The following is an 11318-nucleotide window of genomic DNA, read 5'->3' as shown; positions in this document are numbered from 1 at the left end:
AGTAAGATTCACCAATGTTACAGGGTATAGTAAAGCTTCCTGGGTCTTTTAATTCCGGTGGCAGTTTGTTTTTCAGGAACGCACTGCACTCTTTTATCAAAGCAACAGTCTCATACTCACTCAGTCGTTTTTTCTTGGACAGTATATCCTTCATAAACTTCACATAATTTGGCATTTGTTCTAAAGCCTCTACCAACGGAATATTAATGTGTAATTGCTTTAGAACATCTAAAAACTTCTTGAATTGCACCTCTTGTTTCTGCTTGTGTTGCTGCAATCTTTGTGGAATAGAGGTGATGGAACTTTCAGTTGAATCGAACAACTTTTTTGAGTAGGTAAATCTGCATCCAAAGAAGATGTTAAAATATTTGAATTCACTAGGTCAGGGTTTACCTTGCCAGACTTTGCAGATTCTGATTCCTTTGGTGCAGGAACTTCAACAGCTGGTTGACTTTCCTCCTTTTCAACATGTTCATCATTGACATCAATCAATCAGGGTTCTAGAGTCTTTCCACTTCGCAATGCAACTGCCTTGATATGTTCTTTACCCAAATTTCTTAGATTCTTAGTATCGCTTGGCAAGGTTCCTTGCAGTCTATTACGAAGCTCCGTAGCTAATTGACCCATTTGGTTTTCTAAATTTTTCAATTTTGCTGCTGGGCTTTGGATCAAAGCGTCATTCTTTGCCATGTACGCTTTTAACAAGTTCTCCAAATTGTTTGATGCCTCAGCTTGAGGTGGTTTTAGAGCTTGCTGATTAAACCCTTGAGATTGGTTGGGTCTTTGCTGTAATAAGTTATTGTTCGGTCCATTTCCTTGCTTGCTCTAAGAAAAGTTAGGATGATTACGCCATGAAGGATTGTAGAAGTTGGACTAGGGTCCTTGTCCACTCTTATTTTGATATTGGTTCCCCACATAATACACTGACTCGGGATTTGATGGACAATTCTCAAAAGAATGACCTTCTCCATAGTACACACAAGAAACTACTTCAAACGGACTTGGTGGCTGAGTTGCAAAATTATTAGTACTATTAGCAGTTAATTGTTTTAACATAGAGGAAATAGATGATACCTGAGCTGATAACGAAGTGAGGGAGTCAACTTCATGAACTCCGACTACATGTCTTCCTAAAGCTGTTCGATTTGTTGGCCATTGATAGTTATTACTCGTGATCCTCTCGATGATCTCATAAGCCTCATTATAAGACTTAGACAAAATTGCACCATTCACGGAAGCATCTACCATCAATCTTATATTGCATTGAGACCATTATAGAATGTCTCCAATTGGATACATTGAGGAATCCCATGATGAGGACACTTGCGAAGTAACTCCTTGAATTGTTCCCAAGCCTTATACAAAGACTCGTCATCCAATTGCTGGAAAGTTGTGATCTCGTTCCTCAACTTAGCGTTTTTCCTAGGTGGGGAATACTTAACCAAAAATCTCTCTGCTAATTCTTTCCATGTAGATATGGAACTTGGTGGCAATGAATTGAGTCATGCTCGTGCTCGATCCCGCAACGAGTACAGAAACAACTTTAACCTCAGTGCGTCTTCAGTCACACCGGCTATCTTGAATGAATCACTCACCTCCATAAACAATCGAAGGTGGAGATGTGGATCTTCTGTGGGCATACCACTAAATTGACCCACTGTTTGTAGCATTTGAAACATCACTGGTTTCAATTCAAACTAGGTTGCCTTAATATCTGGCCTTTTAATTCCTGGGTTTAACTCGCTAAAAAGTGGCACAACATATTGTCTGATGCATCGATCCCTATCATCGGCAATGAGGATGGGATTTCATACATAATCAGCTTTATTACCTTGGTCTTGATTCTGATTTCCAAGGTCCATCTCGACTTGTCTTTGAGCTATTCGTTCACGTCTTCTTTGTCTGAAAGTTCGCTCAATTTTAGGGTCTATAGGGAATAAATTGATAATTCAATCTATGCTCATAAACACTTGAACAGAAAATCACAAAAAATTAAAAGAATAAGTTAGAAATGTTAGAAATAAATCAAATTGAAAATAAATAATTTCATGAAAAAATTGACTATGGCAATAGTTGACAATCCCCGACAATGGCACCAAAAACTTGTAACGCTCGGGTTTGTGCAAGTATACACAGTTGTTATCAAGTAATAAGTAAGTATCGAGTTATCATCTCCACAGGGATTGTATTTGTGCTACGTCACTTAACTTGTAAAATTATATTAACAATTTGAAAAATAAAAACAAAATATAGTTGAGAAGTGGTATAAACTAGATGCAATGATCCCTAATGTAAATTATCCTAATATGCAGACTGTATGAATGAAATAGATTTTAGCAAAATTTAACACAATTTGCAACAATTATAACATAAATAAACTAGTACAATTACTTTAATTAAACTTAATTTATTATCATCATGCTTAATAATATTCGGAAAAACATTCCATGGCAACTCGATCTTTCATGAGTTTGGAAACCAAATTAGGTCCTTTCAGAATCCTTTACTTAGTAAATATGCATTTTACTGATCCTTATTTACTAAGGGTTTCTTAGCATTCATGTGAGGTAATAGGGACGTGTTAGGTTTGAAACAATTTAATCACACAAATCTAAAAACTGTGCAGATAATAGAGCCTAGTTAGGGTTGTTATGCAACCTACAATTTAATCGGGTTAGGATTTAAATTGAGCATGCACATTTCAATTATGTGCCCATTAGCCATCCTTTGGTTAGGATCGCTCAGCTAATTTAGGTGCGTTTCAATCACGTATGAATGAAATACAAACTTGATTTTAATTGAAAACATGATCGATTGAGGCACAAACATTATAAGCATGAATCACATAAATATTATTTAATCAAAATAATCATCCTAGCTTAAATAAAATTTAAGCTATCATTGTTGTAAACAAGAACATAGAACTCATAGAAAGCATCTTTAAATTAAATTAAAAAAAGAAAGATTAAACCCAATTCAGAGTGGCTGTTACCACAGACTCTCACTGATGAGGCTCCTTCGCTTCTTTGTGTTGCTCCTTTGTTGATGGCTCTCCATGGTGGCCAACCAAGGGCTCTATAAGAGGCTAATTTGCTAAAATTCTTATGCAAGGATGATGATAGGTGTGAGAGCTAAGAGATTTGAGAGAGAGGATTAGAGATGAGAGGGATGATGAGATCAGGGATGATTGAAAAAGTGAGAAATGAGCTCTTATTTATAGGTGAGACAAGGGAGCTAGTTTGCTAAAATTAGGAGTGTCCATCCTTTTAAACCTCCTCCAAGAGTGGTTGGCCATGAATTTAGGAAATGTGGCTGATTTTTCCTTGATTTTTGGTCAATTTGAATGCCAAAACAACTCAGGACTAAGACTCAGTCTCCAGCAAATCTTCTGGTAAATCTCTAATTTCTTTAACTCTTTAAGGGCCTTATGTAATTAAACCAAAAATTGGTTTATAATCAGCCATGTGCAGCCGAAAATTGGGTTGACTTGGTCCCCACTTTAGACTGTTTTGCAATTAGAAAAAAACTCTCAGACCTATCAAAAATAGCAGATAGTTTAGAGAACTAAAGGAATTAATTTAACCACTTTAATTAATCAATTTACTTAATTAATTAAACCCAATTTTATTAATGAAATATTTACAATGAATTAATAAAATATAACATTATATTTTATTATTTAATTTAATCATGCATGGCCCACTTCATAGCTTAAAAATATAATATGCTTAAATTAATATAAAATAAGGCATTTTATGCATGAAAACTATAGAATAAAACATAAAATCACATTTTAATAATTTCTATGTCCTAATTTCATATTTTCACATATTTCATTAATTTATTAAACAATTACTTGGTTTTAACAACAATTTTAAGTAAAAAGGTGATGAATTATATAGGAAAAGCCTATATATTTTTCCGTTTACAGAAGTCTTAAGCTAATTTCTTCAGTTTCAGAAGTTTGTTCAAGTTCAGTTTGGTTGTTTAATTAAAATGCATTAAAGCAGCTGAGAGTATCGTTCTCTCTTGAAGGAACTTTCTCGATTAGGAATTCAACACAAGGTCACATGTCCGCATACTTCTGAGTAGAATAGAGTAGCTGAGAGGAAACATAGACATGTTGTTGACATAGGACTAACTCTTTTGGCTCAGGCATCCATGCCTCTCGAATTGTGGTCACATGTCTTTTCTCATGCAGTGCATCTGATAAACAGGTTACCTACCACTGTTCTACAAGGATGTACCCCTTACGAGAAGCTTTACAAAGTCAAAGTTGTTCACTCACACCTTCGAGTGTTTGGATGTACTTGTTTCCCTTATTTACGACTGTTCAATCAACATAAATTTTAGTTTTGATCTAAATAGTGTGTTTTTCTTTGTTTTCCTACAAATCAAAAAAGGTTACAAGTGTCTTGATGAAGCAGGTTGTGTATTTGTTTCTCAGCATGTTGTCTTTGATGTGTATAAGTTTCCGTTTCAGTGGAATTTTTCTTCACAATTTCGATCAGGCTCCAAAGTGCATTTGCATCAGCAGTCTCTTATTCTTATAGTTGTGACTCCTGCAGCTCAGCATTGTAATCGTGCCTCTACTCCCTCATCAATTTTAACACAGGTTCTTCTATAGCAAGTCCTTCAGCAACAAGGGCTATTGTGTCTGAATCTCCTATTGAAGGACAAATTCAAATTGAAGATCTATCAGCAGTTGCTTGTGTTAGTGATAATGACCCTCCTCTACTTGAACCACCGCTTGCAGGTTGTGACAAGTCTGTTTCACTTTTACACACCAATTTGAATTTTCATCCCATTCAAACTCTGTAAAGAAATGGAATCTATAAGCCTCGTGTGTTCTCGATAGTTCTCACTGAAAAGAAGCCCGTCTCTATTGCAAAAGCATTCAAAAAGACTGCTTAGACAGAAGCTGCAAACAAAGAATATGATGCCTTGATCACTAATCAGACTTGGGAGCTAATGCCTTTACCTGAGGGACGTAAGGCAGTAGGTTGTAAGTGGATTTTTAAAGTCAAAAGGAATGTTGGTGGCTCGATGGGTAGATTCAAAGGCAGGTTAGTGGTTAAGGGTTACCTTTAAGAAGCAGATGTTGATTTCTAGGAGACCTTTAGTCCTGTGGTTAAACCAACAACAATTAGGATGGTCCTTGCACTAGCTGTCTTGTTGGGGTGGTCTCTTAGACAAGTGGACATAAACAATGCTTTCCTAAATGGTGATCTGCATGAAGAAATTTGTAACCATCAAGTTTTGAACAATAAGGGAGCAACGGATAGTAGCTAGTATGCAAGCTAAAAAAGGCATTAAATAGTCTTAAGCAAGCATCTCAAGCCTGGTTCCAGAAACTAAAGGAGTTCCTTGTTGCTACTAAGTTTGAGGTGTCAAAGGCTGATAATTCTCTCTTTATTCATCGTGAGTGGTCTTGGCTATTTTATGTTATGGTGTATGTGGATGACATCATTGTCACTGGGAATGACTATCATGCGATAAATCAATTTATTAAGGAACTCGACGATGAATTTTCTTTAAAGGACTTAGGACAGCTAAGCTATTTTCTGGGCATTGAAGTTACTTACACTTCAAATGGTCTTTTCCTCAATCAGAAAAAAATATTCTTGATCTACTTCGTAGAGCATCCATCTCCCACGCCAATGGTGACTACATGCAGTTTGTCTGCTCAAGTTGGAAGTCCTATTGAAGATGAATCTCCATATAGGAGTATAGTAGGTGCTCTACAATACGTTGTGATCACAAGGCCAAATATTGCCTTCTCGGTGAATAAAGTATGTCAGTTCATGCACAAGCCATTGGATTCTCATTTTAAAGCTGTCAAGAGGATCTTGCATTATTTGCAAGACACCTTGGATTACGGGTTATGTTTCACTCGAGCTTCGAAGCTCTTACTTGAAGGCTACTTAGATATGATTTGGGGTTCGGATGTTGATGATCGAAGGTCCACTTCAGGGTATTGTATATTCCTTGGAGGGAACCTAGTTTCCTGGAGTTCAATGAAACAACAAGTAGTCTCGAGGTCCACAGCTGAGGCTGAGTATAGAAGCCTTGCACATGCCACAACATAAATAATTTGGATCCAGTCTCTGTTATCTGAATTACATGTACCAATTAAGAACAAAACCTTCGTATGGTGTGACAGTTCAACAACTGTTGTAGTTGCAGGGAATCCTGTTTTACATTCCAAATTTAAGCATGTAGAGTTGGATCTATTTTTTGTTAGAGAAAGAGTTGCAGATGGTTCACTTCAAGTTGGTAATGTTCCAAGTCAAGATCAAATTGCAAACATCTTTACTAAATCGTTATCAGCAGGATTGTTCACCAAGTTCAAAAGTAAACTTAAAGTTCTTACCAGCAGTCATGAAGTTACAAGGAGGGAAATAAGTCATCAAGCATGGGGAATGTTATGAGTACTCTAACGTTTACTATTGTTGATTCAGTTAGTTAAAGTAGTTATCTTGTTAATATAGTTGTTGCTGTTATTTATGGTACAATTACATTGCTATGTTAAATAGTCATAGCGTTCTGTTCTATACACATTCTGAAATCAAAAGGAAAGTTTCTTCTTCTTGTTATTTTGTTATCTAACAATCTTTTTTTCTTCTTTATTACTTAGCCAACCATGCATTGGAGGGAGTATGCGTACCAGCTAGAGTGGTTGTTGCAGAGAAATCTTTGGTAAGTCGTTGAGGGCTCTCTACCATTAAAAGTCTGCCTGCTAAGATAGTCTCCAATAATTATGCGTCATACCATGAAAGTTTGTGAATGTTCATGAATTGAAACAAGTGATTTTGGCACCCATGTTAAATCTTTAGGTGGGATAAAAGATAGATAAATTTAGTTGAGTGGTTGGCAACTTGAGGATACATGATAAAAATGGAACAGAAAAATATTTTGGTGATGGTGGAAGGTGAAGGTCGATTAGAGTTGAGTTAAATGCATAGTAGAGAACTGGAAAAGTAGCAGTTTGCATGTGTGTTTTCAACAGGTTGAGCCTACTCTATGAAAGCTCTCTATGCATACATGAGAATTCCCATCTCTTGGAACTACAGGACTCAGAGCTTTGCATGAATGGTCCTGAACTAGGTACTTTACACAAATTATTGACGAAACATATTTCTTGAATTGCAGTTGGAAGAAGCTCATGATCGGGAGAAGGAGTTACGTCATGGAATAACTGGGTTACAGTGGAGGTAGTTCGATGTCATGTGCATGGGATTTGTTTTTTCCATCTAAAACTAAAAAAGAAAAAAACTTACGCTTGGTGTGTGATATACATAGGCGCATTTGTGCCAAAGAAGAACTGCAAAAATATAAAACAGAGAATGCTGAGGTTAGTTTTTGGAATAGTTTGCTCATCTTTTTCCACTCTTCTTACTTCAAACCATAGCTGCCGATTAACCATCAAATTCCAGGTGTAAAGAAGCTGGGATGGAAACGGTATGATTCTAAGTACAAATATAGATTGTGTCACTTTACATTAGTTGAAAAGAAAATTTATTTTTAAGCCCCTATATTTCATTTTCTAGATGTCACCCGCAAATAAGTTGTAAATAGTAAATGTAGCTTGCTTGTTATTTTCAGAGTTGTAAAATCATATCGGATTGGCTAATTATACTGATTTAACTATTCTTTTCAACATCGTCCAACCTTGTAAAAAACAGTAAAAGACCACTTGAATTGGAATTTTAGATTTTAAAAAATCTGCTTGGAGCATCCTCCCCTTGCCATTATCCAAAAGCTTGCGAGGACAGGTAGAAAAGGTTAGGCTTAACAAAGTAAAATGAAAAAAAAGAATCTACTGTAGGAACAATGTTTGTTCACCAAGGGCAATGAAACCTATGATTATAAACCATGAACTACACTGAAGCTACACCCAACGATAAAGGAGTGGAGAAGGAACCTAACTTTGGACGATTTACACAAAGAGGTCTCCTCTACAGGGACTTTGAGTCACCGCCTCGTCATAATCTAGTTTTCTTAGGTGAATAATCGGCAGGAAGCCTAAAAACATGACAAATACGAGGAATCCAATGAGGGGGAATCGAAGAGCATCACTTTCCCCCGCAACTTACGTATGGACTTTACTTGGTCACTTGTTAACTTCGAAAAACAACGACAATCACATTCAGATTAGAGTATTCCGATCAAACGAGGCTTCATCAACAAAACACGACCCCAAAGGAGTTGCGACATAAGGGAAGCCTCCTTCTAGGCTCGTTGCATCCTCCACAAGTAACTCTGGAAGAGAGACTTCATCATGAGTAGTATGCATAGAGTCAAGTCGAAGGGATCAGATCAAGCGATGTTGTTGAAGCCATGACGTTCAATTCCTCTATGGTGGCGATGACCTCTTCTCGACTGCTCCCATTTCTAACATACGAGTGAGCAAAATTTAATTCGATTCGAAAAAATTTAAATTTTTTTTTTCAAATTTCGAGTTAATCAAATCAAGTTATTCGAGTTATACGAATTATTTGAGTAAACTAGAATAAGAAATTTCAGATTTCAAGTTCAAGTCGAGTTGAATTTTTACCATTCGAATAACTTGAATAATTCGAATAATGATTAGTATAAATATCGTTTTGGTCTCGACAATTTTGAAAATGAGCAAATTGGTCTCTCTTAACAAAATTACAAAAAATTAAAGAAATTTTCAAAATTTGAAAATAATTTTAAAATTCAAATATTTATAAAAATTCTAAAATTTGTATTTTTAAAAATTATAAAATTTGAAAAAATCTAAAAATATATCAAAATTTAAAAATTTAATAAAATAATAATTTTGGAATCTAAATAAGTGATTAATGATGTAGGTTTATCTTACGAAAATATCTTATTTTTTATTATTTTTCTTTAAAAGTTTTTAAATATATTTTGTTTCAAATTCATGTGTTCTAACATGGAAATAATTATATTGTACAAGATTTTAATTTAATATTATTACTTTTTTTAATTTAACTTGAACGATTTCACTCGATTCGATCGAACGCTCACCCCTAATTCGAGTTATCCGAAAATCCAAATAAGAAAAAACAAAGTTACGTCGTTTTGATAAATGTTTACCTTTTTTAGAGTTAAAAGTAAAAAATATCAAGTTGCAAAACTACGCTGTTTTGATAAATGTTTACCCTTTAGTATTATTTTCCTTCCCGAATTGCCCCACTCTCCTTTTTTCCTTTACTCAAAATTAATCTAAAAGCTTGTACTTCGTGTACTAGTAAAATAATCGGTCCTTGTAAACGGAACATTGAGTATAAATAATAAGATTCGTTAATTCGACTCGACTCGACTCGAAATTTTTTGACTTGATTCGAAAAAATTCAAATTGAGTTTGGTTGCTAAAATAGGATTTGTCAACTCAACTGACTTGAAATTTTTTTACTCAATTCGACTTGACTCAATCGAACACTCACCCTCACCCTCACCCCTAGCTAGAAGAAGACATGTTGATGTTGTTGACTTATGATATGAGATTTGAAAAGAATGAGACGTTGCATATGACATGAGAAGCCAAAAAGAGCACATAGCCAAAAACAATAAACGCCGAGTACTAAAACAAGGGGAACATCGAGAACAAGTAAAAAACACCAAGAAGCAATGATTTGCATAATAAGGAGATCACAAGAGCACACAAGACACGAACCGTGGAGGTTATAATGATAATTTATAAGTGTTGGAGTATGACCAATGGCCAACCATAAGATGATTGTAACATGTTTATTTATTTTGTTTATTGAGAAAGGTATTGTAATTATTATTTTTAGTTTTATTTTTGTATTAAATAAATTGATTAATAATAGAATCGTAATAATAATGTAATTATTTTTAAATTGTCAATATTAGTCAAGAATTATTGTGGGTTGGACAATAATAATATGTTGAGACTAATGTGTGGTTTACTAATGACAAGATATTATCGTAGATATGAGACATCAAGTCAACACATGGGTACACATTAACAAAATAGTGTGTACTATGGAATGCTTCTTGGATTAATATGTAATAGTCACAACAATTCTCATAGTGATAATGGTGTATATAGTCCTTAGACTTGAGGTTATTATAGTTCCAACATTGGGAGTTATATATTTGATACAGTTAAACATCTTGTATAACTGCTAATAGGATACGAGTGATCATGTCTCTTCTAAATAATAAGAGCCATATTGCAAAAAGGTTTGTTAGACCATGACTTCCTTCAACTTGAGTAGAAGTGATGCATTATTAGATATCACTCACTATTTGTAATATTAGAAGTATTTTATTATTACTGCCAAAATTACAGTATCTTACAGTGATTGGAACGATTGGACTCCAAAACAATTTGAGATTATATTTAACCTTGAATTAATGTTCATATAATTAATTTAATTTAATAGAGTTAAAATTGTGTATGTTTGGTGCACACATATATAGATGAAATATGTTTCACATATTTTAAGGGGTAAAATATGATTTACTAAATTTATGAAGAAATATATTTAGTAAATTTTGGTTAAAGAGATTATTTTAGAATTAAGATAAATTAATATGATAATTTATTGAGAGGATACCACGTTTTGATTTTTGCTATTTAAATTTAGTTTTGAATAAAACAAAATCATATGTCCCATGTTTTTCACTTCTTACCCTGAAATACTCTGGTAGAAAAGGTTTTTTGGATTGTGTTTCACCGGGTGGATATGCTAGTGTTGTTGCGTTTCAACCTTTACATCAATAGCTTCATGCTAAACTCAATTTCATGATTAAAGTACAGGTGTTCAAATTTTAGTTAAAATCGAATTAATCAATCGAACCGATTTAATTTGGTCGAAAGTCGATTAATAAATTTTTGGAAGTTCGATTATCTATTAATTCAGTTTGAAATCGAGTAATTAATCGAATTAACTGAATTAATTATGTAATATTTCAAGACTTAAAATTTCGGTTATTTCGGTTAATTTTCAAGACAAATGAATATTATTAATGTGTTTTTATATATTTTATATATTTTAACAAAAATAAATAAATTTCAATTAATTCGTTAACCGATTGAATCAATCGAAATATTTCGATTCGATTAATTTATTTTATAAAAAAATCAATTTAACTAATAGTCAATTCAATTCAATTAATATTAATTTGTTTTAACTAATAGTTGATTAACCATTTAATCACCCGAAAATTAAATGTATATCTCAACCCTCTTTTGCCCAACATCCGTTATTTGCACATGAACTATGGTGTGGGATCATCAAAAGCTATTTTTCTGATGAGTGGCGGCCTAATAATAGGCCCGCTTGGAATAGACCATC

The 11318-nt window shown here is 34.1% G+C and overlaps 1 non-coding gene across 1 annotated transcript; it reads left to right on the top strand.

Moving 5' to 3' along the window:
* The first annotated feature begins 1305 nt into the window (after positions 1-1305).
* Positions 1306-1412, top strand: LOC128042064 (small nucleolar RNA R71). The gene has a single exon (XR_008197272.1). It is a non-coding gene; the product is annotated as a small nucleolar RNA R71 (small nucleolar RNA).
* Positions 1413-11318: the final 9906 nt, after the last annotated feature.

Source organism: Gossypium raimondii, chromosome 6 (genome assembly GCF_025698545.1).
Source record: "Gossypium raimondii isolate GPD5lz chromosome 6, ASM2569854v1, whole genome shotgun sequence".
In the NCBI taxonomy this organism is placed as follows: domain Eukaryota; kingdom Viridiplantae; phylum Streptophyta; class Magnoliopsida; order Malvales; family Malvaceae; genus Gossypium; species Gossypium raimondii.
This window is presented reverse-complemented; position numbering and strand designations above follow the sequence as displayed.